This window comes from Artemia franciscana, chromosome 2, assembly GCF_032884065.1.
Source record: "Artemia franciscana chromosome 2, ASM3288406v1, whole genome shotgun sequence".
NCBI classification, from domain to species: Eukaryota; Metazoa; Arthropoda; class Branchiopoda; order Anostraca; family Artemiidae; genus Artemia; species Artemia franciscana.
Genome location: NC_088864.1, coordinates 46,054,783 through 46,075,419, shown reverse-complemented (window position 1 = coordinate 46,075,419; position 20,637 = coordinate 46,054,783). Strand labels below are relative to the sequence as shown.

General features: G+C 33.6%; 1 long non-coding RNA gene across 1 annotated transcript in view; it reads left to right on the top strand.

Moving 5' to 3' along the window:
- The first annotated feature begins 14,730 nt into the window (after positions 1-14,730).
- LOC136042793 (uncharacterized) overlaps positions 14,731-20,637 on the top strand; it is a 161,038-nt gene continuing 155,131 nt past the window's right edge. The window contains exon 1 of the long non-coding RNA XR_010621434.1: positions 14,731-14,823. This is a non-coding gene — a long non-coding RNA (uncharacterized LOC136042793). The remainder of the gene's footprint in view (positions 14,824-20,637) is intronic.

Genomic DNA, 20,637 nt, shown 5'->3' with positions numbered 1-20,637 from the left:
CAAATAGCCACTCAGACAGAAAGGTACAGAGAGAGAAAGACAGAAAGATAAAAACATGTACAGACAAACAAATTAAGAAACACAAACATTAAAGACACGGGACAAGTAAACAGCCGCTCAGACACACAGGTAAAAAGAAAGAGAGAGACAGAGAGCGAGACAAAACGCCTACAAACACGCAGATTCAGACATACAAACACACAAACACAGACACAGAACCAAGCAAACAACCGCTCAGAAACCCGCAAACAGCCAGTCAGACACTGGAGCACAGAGAAAGAGAGAGAAAAAGAGAGAGAGAGCAAGAGAGCGAGAGAAAGATAGAGAAACGACAAATAAACTAGCAAAAAAACAGATTCAGGGCTACAAAAACATTTGTCTCTGTGCATCTCTCTCTCTCTCTCTTTCTCTCTCTCTCTCTCTCTCTCTCCCCTCTCTCTCTCTCTCTCTCTCTCTCTCTCTCTCTCTCTCTCTCTCTCTCTCTCTCTCTCTCTCTCTCTCTCTCTCTCTCTCTCTCTCTCTCTACGCCCTATTGTCTGAGTGGCTGTTTGTGAGAGAGAGACAGAGACAAATAAACCTACAAACAAACAGAATCAGACCCACAAACGGACAAAGACAGACAAAGAAACAAGCAAACATCCACTGGGACACACGGGTATATAGAGAGACGTGCAAACATCCGCTCAGACGCACAGTCAGAGAAATATATAGACAAGGAAAGAGCTGCTAAAACACAGAGAGAATGAGAGAGAGATAGAGAGAGAAAAGAATCACACAGATGCACACACACACACACACACACACACACACACACAAGTACGCAAACACACGCATAACACACATACACAAGCACTCACAAACCCAAAAACATACACAAACACACACACACACACACACACACACACACACACACACACATACACACACAGAAAAACACGTTATACATACACACATACATACACTAGCAAACCTAACACACACAAACAAACACATAAAGCAGGTTACAGATTTATCCCTTTGGGTCCGAGAGGGTGTTTGATTGTCTCTGTGTTTGTTTGTCTGACTCTGTTGATTTGTATGTGCCTTATCACTTTCTCTCTCTCTTTCTCTCTCTCTCTTTCTCTTTCTATGTTGTCTCTTTCTACGTTTGTTTGCGTCTCTGACCCTGTGTGCGTCTCTCTCTCTCTTTCTCTTGCTTTAATCATGTGTATCCGAGCGGGTGTTTACCTGTTTTTGTGTCTATCTTTGTGAGTTTGTGAGTCTGACTCTGTATGTTTGCAGTATTTTTGTCTCTTTCTCTATCTCTTTCTCCGTGCCTGTGTGTCTCTTTGGGTCTTTGACTGTCTCTGTATCTGTCTTTGTGATGGATACTCAGTGTGCTAATTTGTGTTTAAGTCAGTCTCACTTTCTCTCTACCTCTGCCTCTGTGTCTGACTGGCTGTTTGCTTTTCCTCCCTCTCTGTGCCTGTGCGTCTGAGTGGGTGTTTGCTTGTCTCTGTGTCTGCATTTGTGTGTCTGACTCTGTGTGTTTGTAAGTGTTTTTATCTCTCTTTCTCTCTCTCTGTGCCTGTGTGTCTGACCGGATGGTCTTTGTGTGTTTGAGTATCTGAATGACTCCGTTCGTTTCTATCTTTCTCTCTCTCTCTTTCTCTCTCTCTCTCTCTCCCTGTCTCTCTCTCTTACCCTCTTTCTCTCTCTCTGTCTCTCTTCTCTCTCTCTATCTCTCTCCCTCTTTCTCTCTCCGCCCTCTCTCTCTCTCTCTCCCTATGCCTGTGGGTCTGAGTGACTGTTCGCTTGTCTCTCTCTCTCACTCTCTCTCTCTCACCCTCACTCTCCTTTTGCCTGGACGCGAACATATGTATGCCTGTCTTTGTGTCTTTGGTGTTTGTTTGTATGTGTTTTTGTATTTCTCTTTCTCTTTCTCTCTGTGCATGTGACTATGAGTAGCTGTTTGCTTGTGTCTTTCTTTCTCTGTACATGTTTATCTGAGCGGTACTTCGCTTGTTAGTGAAGGACCGCAATTCATCTATACACAATTTCGTGTATTCATCTATACACAATTTCATCTATCAATTTAGTTGTGTATGAAATAAAGATATTGCTAAACTTAAAAAAAAATCCAAAATTCAAAACAGATCTCAATAGCTGGAAATGATAATGAAGTGAAGATTAAAGTAGATACTTATTTTAATAACCAAATAGAAATCAAAAAAAAGATTTTGAAAAAATTAGACAATTCATTCAAGATCTAACTGGTCGAGAGAGTGTTAAAAACGGAACAAAAATTGATGTTTAAAATTTATTTATAAATCAGAAAATAATACGAGAAGTTCTAGATATCCCAAACCATATGTTTAGAGACAATAATGATCCAAATATTCAATGGATTAGGAAAAATTCCTGTACAGTTAGTATTTGAATGAGTGCAAATGGAACTGATTTTTACAGACTTTTTGATACAGTTGCTAGAGAATTAAAAGTTAGAATGAATGATAGAGGTAGCTACAGAGTTAAATCTAATACAAATGTAGTATTTATCCTTAGAATGATAATGAAGAACTTACAATATTTATTCCTGGCTTCTTAAAAACAATAATGATATCGATCAAAGACATCAAATAGTAATCACGGGACTATACAAACATTAGTCGTAGAGACTACACCAACATCTGGAAAACAATTTGAAAGAGTCAATGAAATACGTTATAGAATGACAAAATTACCAAATTATGTGGGAGTTACTTATAAAGAATTACCTGAATTTGAAAAAAAAATAAAAAAGCTTGCACTAATATAAAATAATAATGATAGTAAATACTTTCTTTGGTCAATCGCTTAAAGCCACCCAGCGAATTCCAAAAATGTTGATAGACTATCAAAATATAAACCCTATGACAATGACTTCAACTTTGCAGGGTTGGTATTTTTCCTATGGATATTCATTAATTTGAAAACAGATATAATATTGAAACTTTTTATTTGAAATTTGCGAAAATAAATTGGTTAGAGCTTATATTACTAACACAAAGATCAATGGAAAAACTGCTGCATTAGTGATTAATTTACTCCATTTTGATAGTCATTATGTTTTAATTTATGACTTAAGTAGATTACTTGCATCTCAAATAACTAAGAATGGCATAAAATTCATCTATGTACATTCTTTGGAAAACACTTTAATGAACAAAAAAAATTTGAAAAAGATAATAAAAAAGAAATCTGTGAAGATCCTGACATCATTATGCCAAAATGGGGATCTACAACTAAATTTGAAAATATAGCTAAATAAATGAAAGTACCTTACGTTATCAAAGCTGATTTTGAATCGTATAATTAAGAATTTAATCAAAAGAAAGGAAAAAGACAGTTGAAGTAGAGGAAAAAAAAACAACTTTCTTATAAATCTCAAGTGTTTTGTTCTTTTGACATAGCACTAAATAAATATTGCTTATAATTTGGTCAAGATACTAGCGGGTGTTTTGTAACTACCATAACAGAAGTGTGCACAAAAATAGCCAATAAGTATGAAAATAGACAGAGAGATCATGTTTACGTATAAGAAAAAGTAAGAGAAAAAGGAACAATACAATTAATAAAAGCTGTCATATTTGTGAAAAGGAAATAATATATACCAATTTTCATATGGATCAATACCACATAATTGGTAATATACGTGGATTAACTCATGCGGAATGTAATAAAAACTTTATAATTCCTAAACGTATCCCTATTATAATGCAAAATCTCTCAAAATATGACGCTCATTTGTTTCTTTGAGAATTCATACCTAATAGCAGTGTTTTGATTCAGCGGAGAGTTTTATATCGTTCTATAAAATGATAATTGTTAACGAAACCCAATGCGAAAAGGATTTCATAGATTCACTCAGTTTTATGGCCTCATCGTTAGATAGACCTTCTGAAAATTTAGCTAAATGTGAATGTAAAGTAAATTGCCAATGTTTAAGAAATAATTCTAAGTATACTTATTATGTATTTAAAAATTGTGAAGAATTCAAAGAAAAAATAAAGAAAGGGATTTATCCTTATGAACATATTACCAGCTATGAAAAAATAAATGGCACAAAGTTGCCTTCAATAGACAAGTTTTATTTTAGATTAACAGGGAACAATATTTCTGAAGAAAAATATATAAGAACGAAATCTATTTGGAAATCACTTAAATGTAAAACACTATTAGATTACATAAATTATACCTAAGAAGTGATGTTTAGTTTTATCAGATGTCGCTGAAAATTTTAGAAACATATATTTAAGTATTTATAAACTAGATCCACTGCATTTCTTCTTATCACCAGGACTAACATGGGAAACTTTTCTCAAACATTCTAAGGCTTAAATTCCCTTCTTCTCTGACGAAGATCTATGTACATTTAGAAAAAGAAGAATAAAATGTGGCGTCTCCAATGTATGAAAAGTTATGCTAATAATAAATATATAACAACCTTTGATGAAATAAAAACTTCAAATTATCTGATATATCTAGATTACAATAACTCGCCCCGGTTGGGCAAGTTCTCAAAATTTGCCTAAAAAAATTTTAAATTCATTAATATACCCAACCATTTAAAAGAAAAAACCCCTCAGACTAATGCCAACAGTTAAGATATTGCTTACAATCAAAAATGATTAAGGATAATGTAGGGGCAATTAAGGAAGTGGGTTTAGAATATCCAAGGTAGTTACACAATTTACATATAGATTTACCACTAGCTCCTGAACATTTCGAACATAAATTAAGTACAACTTTACTTAATAAAATCAATTATGTTTTTCATTATAATAATTTTGATATTAATTATAAGCATCGATTGATATTGAAAAAAAGTACATAGAAATCTAGCATTTACTTTTAAGTCACCTTATTTAAGAGAATATATCAATCACATTACTAAGTTACCACGAAACATTACGAATGATTTCGAGACAGATTTCTATAAATTAATTAATAATGCTTGGTTTGAGAAAACCATGTAAAACTTTTGAAAAAGAGCTAGTATTGGAACGTTCACTAGTGGCGAAATAAGAAAAAAAAATAATTAAAAATATAACTTTAGATCGAAAGTAATCTTTAGCGACAATTTCTTGGTAGCCAGAGTGTGAAGTCAAATGTATATCTATGTAAACCCATATATCAGAATCTCAGTATTAGATTTGTCTAAGTTACCGATGTATGAGTTTTATTATGAATATATGAAGCCAAAATATAATAAAAATATTGATGTATGCCAAATAGATACGGATAGTTTTATTTATGATTTTTAAGTGAGGATTTTCGTGAAAATATTAAAACTGATCTCCATTAAAAATTTGGTAATTCGGATTATAAAAAAGAATATCCTTATAACTCACCCGCAGTCAATGAAAAAGTGATAGGTATGATGTAGGATGAATTATCTAATATCCTCAGTGTTTATAGGCTTAAGACCGAAAATGTATGCTTATTTAAAAGAGAGTGACGATGAACTCAAAGCAAAGAAGAGACTGGCTGGTACCAAACAAATATTGTTAAAGATAAAATAACATTACAGATTTAGAATGATGTATTATTCGGAAAAGTGAAAAGCCTATCAGAAACTCAGTATACTTTAAGAGCCAATAAACTCAGAATGTTCTTAGAAAAACAAAATAAAAAGCTCTAGACCCTAATGACACTAAAAAAAAGTAAAGACGGTAAAAGAGTAAAAAGTTTTGAAAAATAAAGTAAATACGGTACCCTGAAGATTAAATCTTTTGAAGCTGTAAGCTAGTTAAAGTATTAATAAGCTAATTAAAGAATAATATTTAAACTAGCTATTGATTAAAGTGAAGTTCTATAATTAAAGTCAAACTATAAGCTTCAAAGCTATAAGATTCAAAGCTATAAGATTCCAATCTATAGGTTTCATAGTTGAATTTCACTTAACAAAACGTTTTACTAAGTAAATGGATGGCAAAAGTACCTATTAAAGCACATGAATGTGGAAAAAATAAAGATCTTTTTAAAAATGAACCTTTAATACCACCTCAACAGCCTTTTCGAATAATGATTTGTGGAAACTCTGCAAGTGGACGAACCAATTTACTCTTGAACTTCATTTATAATTATTGATACTTTCAAAAAATGTATCTGAATCCTAAGGATCTTGAAGAAGATAAATATAAAGATTATTTACTAACACAAACATATTAGAAGAAAAATTTGACATGAATCCTTAAGCAAGCAGCAAAGAATATTGAATTCTTACTAAGTGATTTGAAAACATATGACGTAAAGAAAGAACTTGGATATCCACTTAATAAAATTTCCCTATACTAAATGAATAAGTTTGGAAGCTTAGGAAGAAAACATCGATAGTATACACGTAACAAAATCATATTACTCGATGATGATTGCAATCTTTATTTGCAATTGAAACAATCAACTAATGTAGACGATCCAAATTCTTAGAATAATACTATTAATTTAAAAAATTTGAAAATTGTTTTAAACGATTTCAAGGGTGAAGTTGTTAACAAACAAATTCTTTTAAATTAATAGTGAGGATATTATTAGATTAACTGAGCTTTATCATTTACCTTGTAATATGTAGACTAGAGTCGATGGTGAAGTATTATTAGTAAAAGAATACTTTAAAAATAACAAAGAAGATGTAAATATGGAAAATAGAAGAACTGAAAATGTTGCAAACCCAGAAAATGGTGCAGATGCAGTTACTCTTGCAACGTTAAATGATTTCAAAAAGAAATTATTTAAGATCAAATCTTAAATAATCTGAAATTAAGCGAGTATATTAGCAAGTATACAAAAATTTATCAATCACCTTACTAGAGTTGATGACAAAGGACTATTAGTAAAAATACCTTAAAAGTTTCAAAAAAGATAGTAATGCAGAAAATAGAAGACTTAGAGACGTTGCAAACCTAACAATTGGTGCAGATGCAGCTAAGTTTTTAACTTTATTGTTATACCCGAAGTGTTTTATGAAGTTATCTGATCGTTTAGACAATTTCGAAAATGTTATAATAAATATACTTGAAAAAGATCCCTATGAAGCATTTCAAAAGACAATGAAAGCAAAGTTGATTTAAAATAAAGAATGTTTAAATTTTATCATAAAATGATTCATAAAAATAGATGTAAGAGCATAAAATTTATTTATCAGAGTATCAAAAAAAAATAAAAACGTGTTTAGATGCAAAACAAAAATGTAATGTACGAGTAACACATTCAAAAGTGAATGAACGAGAACCTGTTGAACTATTACTCCTTAAAATACAGGTGAATAAGATTGAAAAATATAAAAGTGAAAATAAAGGATATGATATCGATTTATCCTAAAAACAACTTCTCTAAAATTAGTCAGTATTACTTGAAACCGTAACCTTCAGGTTCCGGGTCAACCGCTTTAACCAATTGCACTAAGGGAGACTTGTTTCAAGTTATACACTAATTGGAAGGTAATGTAAAAATTACATTCGATTTGGAAATTTCTTTAGTAAAACCAATTACTAACAAATGGATAAACTTATAAGCGAAATGAAAAAGGAAAATAAATATAGTCGTACTACTAGGCAAGAAGAATTAGACACTGGAACGGAATACTTGATTAAAGCACTGAAATGTGTTGAAACTAAACATAGAAATAAAATCGTCATCATTATTGATTTTAAAGGTGAAATGGTTCATCTCTTTACTCCTAAGTATTTTGATTCTAAGACATCTGATCTTGATAAGAAATTTAAAAAATTAGGTAAAGATATGGCTTTAAAGGTTATAGAAAGAAAAGGGAAAGATAACAACAAATATTTACATATTGATATTGAACTATCCGCGAACATTAAATAATATTAAATTATTACATATTATTAGTAGTACAAAAAAAGATATATAATTAAACTATTACTTCACAATTTTATGAAATTCTTATTTAACAAGACCTGTTTCGATCTTAAAACTCAGGATGGAATATTGTAAAAATGTTAGCAATTCCCTTATAAAAATGTATAAATTCAATGAAAGTGGGGTAAATTGATTGGGATATCTAAGTGGGGCCTAGAACCCGTGTTCACATTTTGAAAAAGTAAATAAATTAGACCAACTTTGACTCCTAAGGATCTGTTTCCATGCTAAATTTAGGGATGGAAAATGATCAAAATGTGCAATACTTGATGTTAAAATGATGTAAAATGAACTGAAAATTATGTTAACTGAATGGATGACATAAGTGAGACAGAATCGGCAATTGCTATGCTACATTCTGTAGACAACAATGACCACACTTACTCATTAACTAATTTCTATTAACAACGAAAAGCTGTATTATCGTATCTGATAAAACTAGTATGTTAGTCTGTAGTCTATAGACAAGAAAATGCTAGCTTATAGATAGGAATATGGAACTCTCCTCTGCTAAAAATGAGCCGACTCGGGCGAAGAAAAAATTGTAGGGGGAAAAATCAAATGAAAAAAATATATATAGAAAACAGCTAGAATGCCACCATAGAACAGAAAAGAACACCGCTAGCTACCACTTTGCAAGGGGCCACCCTTATGGGGTACGACTACTAGTTCTTTGAATATGGTAGCGTGCCACCAGTAGTCGCTATGCGTATAGGTTCACTTCTCTATCTACTATGGCAACAGTCTATCAAACAGTTCGTGGTAACGAACTGTAGTAAGGAGCGACCCGGCTCAATAGTGAACGAAACTCTAAAAAACGGAATTTCGATACTAAGAGATATATCAAAACAATCGAATTTTTATGCTGATTTTAACTATATAAGTTTCATCAAATTTAGTCTTTGTCATCAAGATTTACGAGCCTGAAAAAATTTGCCTTATTTTGGAAAACAGGGGGTAACCCCCCCTAAAAGTCATAGGATCTTAACGAAAATCACATCATCGCATTCAGCATATCAAAGAACCCTAGAGAAAAAATTTCAAGGTTCAATCTACAAAAATGTGGAATTTCGTATTTTTTGCCAGAAGACAAATCACGGGTGCGTGTTTATTTGTTTGTTTGTTTTTGTTTTTTTTTTGTTTTTTTCCCCAGGGGTCATCGTATTGACCAAGTGGTCCTAGAGTGTTGCAAGAGGGCTCATTATAACGGAAATGCAAAGTTCTAGTGCCCTTTTTAAGTGACCAAAAAAATTGGAGGGCACCTAGGCCCCCTCCCACGCTCATGTTTTTCCCAAAGTCAACGGATCAAAATTTTGAGATAGCCATTTTGTTCCACATAGTCAAAAACCATAATAATTATGTCTTTGGGGATGACTTACCCCCCACAGTCCCTGGGGGAGGGGCTGCAAGTTGCAAACTTTGACCAATGTTTACATAAAGTAATGGTTACTGGGAAGTGTACCGACGTTATCATGGGGATTTGTTCGGTTTGGGTGTATAGTTCAGAGGAGGGGGCTATATGGGAGGATCTACACCCCGCTCCTTGCGCTAAAGTTTGATTCTTTCTCGCAACTCTACTTTTTAAAACAATAAAAAACTTTAGCGTAAGGAGCGGGGTGTCGAGGAGGAAAAGCCCCTTTCATATACGGAGTAATTTCTGTTCGCTTTCAGTTTTAATGTCGCTCCTTACTTTCATTTCAAAAAACTTGTTTTTTTATTTAATCTGATTCCTAAGGCCTATTAAAACTCACGATCTCTCCAGACAAGGAATTTTACTTTAAGAAGAGAATGTAAAAAAAAAAACACGTAAAAGAAATATAAAGTGAAAAGAAGTCGAACTTGAGAGTTCTTCCTGGCTGAGGCAATGTCGTGACTTGGGCGAAGAAGTATAATTCTGGAAAAAGAGAGAACTACGTTAAAACTTGTAGATACACATGACAGGCTGTCCCCCGTGTTAATAGAAATGCTAGTGTCCAAACAAAGAATGGTGATCCTATAGGAAAGTAGATGAGCCAAATCAGAGTAGCAGGGTTGTTATCTTTATCGGTCGTCCAGAAATTGTGAATCAGAACTCCCCGAATATTGTTCTAATGTTCGCTTTTGAGGGGAGTCCTCTTCGATCTGGTTTTACGATAAATTAGAGATTTGAATTTGACCGTTGGGGTAGAGGTTACTGGTCAACGGTCGAGGAAAATAAAATTGGTAAATGAGAACAGATAAATAAGATGGGTAAATAAAGATATGAGGGCCTCAGCCTGTCGTAAAGTGATAAGGCAATAAATAAATAAAAAAAAAAGGATTTCTCACAAGATTGTCAAAATGGAGAATCAGTAATATTTTTGGAACGGCTTGCCGTATGAAGCTGAAACTTCCAGGGCATTATGATGGGGATTTTCAACTGACCAAAAGGCAACGTATTTATACTACTACTACTACTACTATTGACACTGCTGCTACTGTTGCTCCTACTGCTCCTACTACTACCACTACAACTGTGATACTAGTATTAATAAGGCTAAGGGTACGAAGATGAAAATCTATATACGTCATGTTTGTGTGTTGACTGACGTCATGAAGTTAGTTGTCGTCATGTTTGTCATGACGATGACGCCATTAAAGGTATTTAAGACATTCGTTAACGGAAAAATGTTTAATTGTAAAATGACTGAAGAACCTACAATGGCAACAGCCGAGGAAGCTGCTCAAAAAGTCTATTCCAAAAAACTTGCTGCTGATAGAGAAAGTAAGAAAAGAAAGCGTGCCGAGGAATCACAAGAACAGCAAGAAAACAGGTTTGCGGCTAAAGAACGCAAAACCGCGCAGTTAGATGAAAATCCACCTGGACAGCGAAAGTCAAAACATATCAAAACTGAAAATGATAGCGATGATGATTGGGTTTGGGATTTTGGCTTGGATAAGGTCATCAATGCCTACCAGATTTAAGTTAAAAAAAACAAAGGTTCGGCGATATGTACTTCATAGTGACGCTGAAAAATAAAGAAGAAAAAGAAAACTGAAAAAAGAAAAAAGGTAAAAAACTAAAAAAAAAACTAAAAAGAAAAAACACACCGGGACACAAATGACGACCGAGACAGAGGGAATATAAATGACGACCGGGACACAGGGACACATCATTAGAATAATGAGGTATAGATCTGAATACGGATTGTTTTTCCCATGGACAATTATATGTTGCATGTTCAAGAGTCAGTGAACCTGACAATCTATTTATATGCACAGACAATGGGACAGCGAAGAATATTTTATATTCGCATAGCGTGCCGAGGAATCACAAGAACAGCAAGAAAACAGCCTTGCGACTGATAGAGAAAGTAAGAAAAGAAAGCGTGCCGAGGAATCACAAGAACAGCAATAAAACAGGCTTGCGGCTAAAGAACGCAAAATCGCGCAGTTAGATGAAAATCCACCTGGACAGCGAGAGTCAAAACATATCAAAACTGAAAATGATAGCGATGATGATTGGGTTTGGGATTTTGACTTGGATAAGGTCATCAATGCCTAGCAGATTTAAGTTAAAAAAACAAAGGTTCGGCGTTATGTTCTTCATAGTGACGCTGAAAAATAAAGAAGAAAAAGAAAACTGAAAAAAGAAAAAAGGTAAAAAACTAAAAAAAATAAAAAGAAAAAAACACTCAAAGAGAAATTACAGACCGGGACACAAATGACGACCGAGACAGAGGGAATATAAATGACGACCGGGAACCTCAAAGAGAAATTACAGACTGGGACACCCGGACACAAATCACGACCGGGACACAGGGAATGTAAATGACGACCGGGACACAGGGACACAACTACAACGGGGACGCCGGGGGCACAGGCGGGATATATAAATGACGACCGGGACACAGGGATTGTTCGAATAGAAATTACAGACCGGGACACCGGGACAAAAATGACGACCGGGACACCGGGACACAAGGACTATAAATGACGACCGGGACACTCAAAGAGAAATTACAAACTGGGACACCGGGACACAAATGACGACCGGGACACAGGGAATATAAATGACGACCGGGACACAGGGACACATCATTAGAATAATGAGGTATATATCTGAATACGGATTGTTTTTCCCATGGACAGTTATATGTTGCATGTTCAAGAGTCAGTAAACCTGACAATCTATTTATATGCACAGACAATGGGACAGCGAAGAATGTTGTATATTCGCATGTTTTACGTAGTTAAAAACATATATTTATATCTATCTCTATTCACAGGTGGGACACAGGGACACAACTACAATGGCGCGTAACTAATATGGCGCGTAACGACTTACGCACGTGGGGGGGCTTGGGGGGGGCGCGAAGTGCCCCACCAACTAGGTGTTGGAGTGGCGCGAAGTGCCACCCCAACAGCTAGTTGACAATAAAATGAGACAATATTGAGAGGAACTTGGAATTAAGTCAAAACACACTATATGCATGTAGATTGTCAAAAGGGCGCATCTCAAGAATGAATAAGGGTATTAAGTTGGAATTTTCAGGGGATTCTAAAAGGGAAAAATCAGTTGACCCAAAGGCAACACGAGTAGGTTTCTACTAATACTACTACCAATATTGCTATTACTACTATTGCTACTGCTATTGCAACTATCACTGCTACTACTACTCCTACTAATACCACAGCTCTAACTGCTACTCCTATGGCAACAACTACTAAGGCTAAGAGTATTAAGATGACAATTTAAGGAAGGAAAGGGAAGTTGAACTGAATACTATTCACACACTGGTTATCAAAAGGGAATATGGGTAGCTGTCATAGCAACGGATTATTGTATTAAGCTGATACTTCCAGAGCGTGTTGAGGAGTGTGTTAAACTGACCGAAAGGCAATACGTTAATAGTACTGCTGCTACTAGTACTAGTGCTGTTACTGGTGCTATTACTAGTCCTATTACTACCGGTAGTTCTACAAACTAGTACTACTAGTTCTCTTACTTTTACTACTATGACAACTATTACAACTTTGCCTGAGGTTATGAAGGTGAGATTTTCAGGAAGTATTGATGAGGGAAGTTGAATTGAAGAGTAACACACCGTCTGCTTGCAGGTTGTCAAAAGGGTGTAGCAGCTATCTCTTAGGAACGGCTTGGTGTGTGAAGTTAAAACTTAGAGGGTTTCTTGTGGGGGATTTGAAACTATATATATATATATATATATATATATATATATATATATATATATATATATATATATATATATATATATATATATATATATATATATATATATATATATATATCTATATATATAAAAATAAGTTGTCTGTCTGTGTGTCTGTCTGTCTGTCAGGTGACGTCATGTTTCTGTGTTGACTGACGTCATCAAGTTAGTTGTCGTCATTTTTGCTATGACGGTGACGTCATTAATGGTATTTATGACATGCGTTCACGGAAAAATGTTTAATTGTAAAATGACTGAAGAACCTACAATGGCAACAGCCGAGTAAGCTGCTCAAAGAGTCTATGCCAAAAAACTTGCTGCTGATAGAGAAAGTAAGAAAAGAAAGGGTGCCGAGGAATCACAAGAACAGCAAGAAAACAGGCTTGCAGCTGATAGAGAAAGTAAGAAAAGAAAGCGTGCCGAGGAATCACAAGAACAGCAAGAAAACAGGCTTGAGGCTAAAGAACGCAAAACCGCGCAGTTAGATGAAAGTCCACCTGGAAAGCGAGAGTCAAAACATATCAAAACTGAAAATGATAGCGATGATGATTGGGTTTGGGATTTTGACTTGGATCAGGTCATCAATGCCTACCAGATTTAAGTTAAAAAACAAAGGTTCGGCGATATGTACTTCATATTGACGCTGAAAAATAAAGAAGAAAAAAAAACTGAAAAAATGTAAAAAACTAAAAAAAAACTAAAAAGAAAAAACACTCAAAGATAAATTACAGACCGGGACACAAATGACGACCGACACAGAGGGAATATAAATGACGACCAGAAACCTCAAAGAAAAATTACAGACTGGGACACCCGGACACAAATCACGACCGGGAATATAAATGACGACCGGGACGCAGGGACACAACTACAACGGGGACGCCGGGGGCACAGGCGGGATATATAATTGACGACTGAGACAAAGGGACTGTTTGAATAGAAATTACAGACCGGGACACCGGGACACAAATGACGTCCGGGACACTGGGACACAGGGAATATAAATGACGACCGGGACACTCAAAGAGAAAATACAAACTGGGACACCAGGACACAAATGACGACCGGGACACAGGGAAAATAAATGCTATTTATATGCACAGACAATGGGACAGCGAAGAATGTTGTATATTCGCATGTTTTACGTAGTTAAAAATATATATTTATATCTATCTCTATTCACAGTTGGGACACAGGGACACAGCTACAATGGCGCGTAACTTATATGGCGCGTAACGACTTACGCGCGCGGGGGGGCTTGGTGGGGCGCGAAGCGCCCCACCAACTAGGTGTTGGGGTGGCGCGAAGCGCCACCCCAACAGCTAGTATATATATATATATATATATATATAAATATCCCAATTCTTCAGTTTGGGACGGGGGTCAGTGGCGTGACTCTGTAAGCTTAGCCAGAGTCGACCAAGCTCTAAATGGGCACCTGGAGACATATGGGGAAGGTAAACAGGAAGGGTGTGCGAAAGCACAGGATGGCTGGCCCCCAACCCCCCATTGCACTTCTGGCTGAAGGGCCAAGAAACGGAGATCAGCACCGCCAGTAGGGACTGTAAAGTCTAATGCCGTATCCATTACTTTACTTTATATATATATATATATATATATATATATATATATATATATATATATATATATATCTTCTATATATATAAAAATAAGTTGTCTGTCTGTGGATGTGTGGATCAGGTGACGTCACCTGAAAAAACTGGATCAGGTGACGTCAAAACTGAAAAAACTAAAAAAAGGCAAAAACTACAAAAAAAACTAAAAACTAATAAAAAAAATAAAAAAGCTAAAAAACTAAAAAAACTAAAAAAAGGCAAAAACTACAAAAAAAAACTAAAAACTAATAAAAAAGCTAAAAAACTAAAAAAACTAAAAAAAGGCAAAAACTACAAAAAAAACTAAAAACTAATAAAAAAAATAAAAAAGCTAAAAAACTAAAAAAACTAAAAAAACTAAAAAAAGGTAAAAAACTAAAAAAACTAAAAACTAAAAAAACTAAAAAAAAGGAAAAAACTGAAAAATAAGCTAAAATAAAGGTAAAAACCAATAAAAAACTAAAAAAAAAACTGAAAAAACTAAAAAAAGGCAAAAACTACAAAAAAAAACTAAAAACTAATAAAAAAAGTAAAAAAGCTAAAAAACTAAAAAAAAACTAAAAAATAAAAAAAAACTAAAAAAAAGGAAAAAAACTGAAAAATAAGCTAAAATAAAGGTAAAAACCAATAAAAAACTAAAAAGGGAAAAACTAAAAAAAATTTTCATCTAAAAAACTAAAAAAAACTAAAAAAGGTAAAAACTAAAAGAACTAAAAAAGAAAAAAATAAATGACGAAACTCAAAGAGAAAGCGACCAGGACAAAAGGAATGTTCGATTAGCAATCAACAAAGTACCGGGACACAGGGAGTATAAATGACGACCAGGACATAAGTAAAAAAAAAAACTATTATATATATAAAAATAAGTTGTCTGTGGATCTGTGGATCGTGGATCAGGTGACGTCACCTGAAAAAACTGGATCAGGTGACGTCAAAACTGAAAAAACTAAAAAAAGGCAAAAACTACAAAAAAAACTAAAAACTAATAAAAAAAATAAAAAAGCTAAAAAACTAAAAAAACTAAAAAAAGGCAAAAACTACAAAAAAAAACTAAAAACTAATAAAAAAGCTAAAAAACTAAAAAAACTAAAAAAAAGGCAAAAACTACAAAAAAAACTAAAAACTAATAAAAAAAATAAAAAAGCTAAAAAACTAAAAAAACTAAAAAAACTAAAAAAAGGTAAAAAACTAAAAAAACTAAAAACTAAAAAAAACTAAAAAAAAAGGAAAAAACTGAAAAATAAGCTAAAATAAAGGTAAAAACCAATAAAAAACTAAAAAAAAAACTGAAAAAACTAAAAAAAGGCAAAAACTACGAAAAAACTAAAAACTAATAAAAAAAGTAAAAAAGCTAAAAAACTAAAAAAACTAAAAAAACTAAAAAAACTAAAAAAAGGTAAAAAACTAAAAAAAATAAAAAATAAAAAAAAAACTAAAAAAAAAGGAAAAAACTGAAAAATAAGCTAACAAAGGTAAAAACCAATAAAAAACTAAAAAGAAAAAAGGAAAAAACTAAAAAAAATTTTCATCTAAAAAACTAAAAAAAACTAAAAAAGGTAAAAACAAAGAACTAAAAAAGAAAAAAATAAATGACGACACTCAAAGAGAAAGCGACCAGGACAAAAGGAATGTTCGATTAGCAATCAACAAAGCACCGGGACACAGGGAGTATAAATGACGACCAGGACATAAGTAAAAAAAAAATTAACAAAACTAAAAAGAAGGTAAAAACTACAAAAAAACTAAAAAGAAAAAAAAAACTAAAAACTAATAAAAAAACTAAAAAATCTAAAAATCTAAATAAACTAAAAAAGAAAAAAAAAGGAAAAAAATAAAGGAGAAAAACAAAACTAAAAAACGAATGTATATACAGACCGGTACACCGGGATACAAATGACGACCGGGACAAAGGGAATATAAATGACGACCGGGACACAGGGACACAACTACAACGGGGACACCGGGGGAAACAGGGGGATATAAATGACGACCGGGACAAAAAAACTAAAAAGAAAAAAAAACTAAAAACTAATAAAAAAACTAAAAAATCTAAAAATCTAAATAAGCTAAAAAAGAAAAAAAAAGAAAAAAAATAAAGGAGAAAAACAAAACTAAAAAACGAATGTATATACAGACCGGGACACCGGGATACAAATGACGACCGGGACACAGGGAATATAAATGACGACCGGGACACAGGGACACAACTACAACGGGGACACCGGGGGAAACAGGGGGATGTAAATGACGACCGGGACACCGGGACAGGGAATGGTCGATTAGCAATCACCATCAACAAAGCTCAAGGGCAATCATTAGAATCATGAGGTATAGATCTGAATACAGATTGTTTTCCCATGGACCATTATATGTTGCATGTTCAAGAGTCGGTAAACCTGACAATCTATTTATATGCAAAGACAATGGGACAGCAAAGAATGTTGTATATTCGCAAGTTTTACGTAGTTAAAACCATATATATATATATATATATATATATATATATATATATATATATATATATATATATATATATATATATATATATATATATATATATATATATATATATATATATATATATCTATATTCACAGGTGGGACATAGGGACACAACTACAATGGCGCGTAACTATTATGGCGCGTAACGACTTACGCGCGCGGGGGGGCTTGGGGGGGGCGCGAAGCGCCACCCCAACAGCTAGTATATATATATATATATATATGTATATATATATATATATATATATATATATATATATATATATATATATATATATATATATATATATATATATAGATATATATATATATATATATATATATATATATATATATATATATATATATATATATATATATATTCACTAAGTTCTTGACTGAAATCCTGTATCTTGAGAAGCAAACTAAGAGTGGTGGTCTTTGGGTGGGTGAATTTGATAGGCTGAATTGTAGGGTTTTTGGTATCTTGGGAAATCGTAATTCTAAGCCAACTGTTAAAATGTATTGGCCAAGATTTGAAATATAATTTGCATCATAAATTTCTTGGTAATACTTGCTATTCGGGTTCAGAGACGCCAAGCGGATTAGTTCCCAAAAGTCCCCTCGTTCCTCAGCATCGTGAATATTTTATCACTGAAAATCCCCATCAGACCAGACCAAAGTATACACTGTTCAAAGAGTATTTTGCAGTAGATTGAAGCATCTTCTTCTTTCCAATTAAAGTTGGGATGGATGAACCTTCTGTCTAAGGCAAATAGACCGCTGAACCGGTCTAAGGCAAATAGGCCATTGAAACAAGTAGCTGTACTGAGATACTTTGGTTTCCAGCTTGATCAGAATCTGAGTTGGAAAGCACAATGTGATCAGGTGGCAGCTGAGGTATCTATAGGGATTGGTATGATTCCGCGTCTGAGAAATCAGTTATCTCGTTCTGCCCTTTTAACTCTTTGTCATTCTATTGTCATACCTTGTAATTTTTATGGTTGTGCGATATGGACTGTTGGATTTTATACAAATTCTAAACGTGCTCAAGTTTTACAAAACAAAGTTTTTAGTTTATTAGGAAATTATTCAATGGTGAAAATGATACAGTTAATTATTATAGAAAACTAATGATTCTTAATGTTAACCAACTTTATGATTATAAACTTGCTACTTTTGTATTTCAGAGTATTTTATGGTTTGTCCCCAGAAATTTTTCGTCAAATTTTTACAAGGAATTCTTCATACTACAGTTGTGAGACTAGAAATATGGATGATTTGGTATATGAGTGTCGTAGCTCTCAGAGGGCAAGTTTTACTCCTAGGTTTGTTGGATCAATAGTATGGAGTTCTTTACCAAAGAGTATAAGGTTATCTGAAAATGTTAGCCAGTTTAAGAGTAGACTGAAGAACCACCTTCTGGGAAGAGATTAAGTAGATAATTTACATGGGATTGCTTATTGTTTTTTAAGTTAGGATTTTTTCTTTAAATCTCTTTCTCTCCCTTCTTCTTCTTTATTTTCCTTTTGTTTTCTTTTCCCCACTTTTTTGTCTAATTTCATTTCATTTTTGTTTTGTTTTTGCTAGTGTTGTCGGTATTGTTGCTCATTGAATGTTTATCAGCCACTACTAACAAGTCTTTGACTTTCTAAAGTGGCTTATGTGGTTCTTTTGTATATTGATGCTACTTATAACAAAAGTGTCTCTCTGTCAGTCAAAAAAGAAACTTAGCCTACAGAATATTAAATATTTTCTCTTAGCAGCTTCAAAACTGTTATTTAGAGCGATTTTTTATTAACAATTTACAATAAATTAGCCATAAAATGATATTTTCCGCATGTTTATTTTATGTATTCTTTCACCATTTGTAGAACAGGTGTTGCAAAGTGTTTTATTTTTTACTTGAAAGGATATTTTACTTCAGGTAAGACGTTTGTTTTATTTAAGTTAATTAAAAAATCAAACAATTTGATCAAATTAAACTAAAAGGGAGTGTATCTGTATTCCTCAACTCCCAACCTTTATATTAAACTGAACAGTTCTCTTTCACGATGCTTTGTGAATGAAGTGGCTCATTTAGCTGTATTTGCTCATGCCACTAACACTTTCGGTTATAGAGTTTTGATAGAAAGACTCGATTTCCTATATTTATTTATTATTTATTTATTTGTTGAAGCCTCATCATAAACCCAAAATGATACGACGAAGTAGAGGAAAAAACACAAAGAAACAAACACAAACAAAAGAAAAGCACAAAAAGAAAAGAAACCGATTATTGCACTAACTCTTGTCATGGCAACGACATTTACTGATAAAAATAAACCATGAATTAGTAAAATATTTAAAAATTACTGTAAGATATAAGGTCATGACACAGACATACAAAAGTTTTGAACAAGAAGTAGCAAAAAAGAGAGAAAAAAAGGAAAACAAACAAACAACATAAGTAAAAATAGCATAAAATACGAAACAAGCAATTAAAAAAAAAGGCATGGACTACTAAAAAAAATACAGAATAACTCCTGGGCAGTCATATTCACTTTTTTTTTTTATTGCGTTCAGGTATTACTCTAGCTAATGCAATATTCTGGTCAGCAATATTAAACTGACGGACAATTTTTTTGTTGCTTTGCCAGGGTGGAAGCCGGAGTAAATATTTTGCAAAACGGAAGAAGAGTGAAGGTATTTTAGTTTGGTCTGTATTAGTTGACAGTTTCCAAAAGGGTGAAATATGCAGAATATAAGGGAGAGCTACTGCAATGAAAAGGCTAGCTAGTACGTGCCGGTTGAATCCGAACTTGTAGGAAATTATTGACGCATAAAAAATGGAAATGCGGCAGGTTAGATACTCAATAAGGAGGTATTAGATTTCAGGTATAGACGAACCGATAGGGAGACAAATGGACAGGTTGAACCGAAGATGTCCCATGTTTTACTGAATTTAGTAAATCGCTCTTCCAGTTAAAGAGGACTATCTCAGACTTGCCAGAATTTAAATGTAAACCAAGCTTAAAGTATTCTTCTTGGAGCATAGAAAAAACATCACTGAGTTGTTGCAGGGTGCGACTAACACTCAGGAAATCGTCAGATTGACAAATTAGTGACATATTTCTTGACAATAAAATCAATGAGGAGGGACATCGATCCTCAGCAAGGACGTAGTTATTAAATAGACAAGATGAAGAAACTGCTCCTTGGCGTGCACCTTTTAAAACCGGAGTAAGGTTTGTTCGAGCCACTGTAGGCATATCCTTATTGGACGGTAATTTTAGTCGAATACGTAGTCGAGAACACATGTCCCGAAGTGTGAGAATAACTGGGGGGCTTATCCCTAATTTGGCAGCTTTTAGAAGCATAGCAGGATATATTAACGAGTCAAAGGCATGTTTGACGTCATTACTAGCAAGAACAAGACATTCCCCCGCAGATTCTGCATCAATTAAA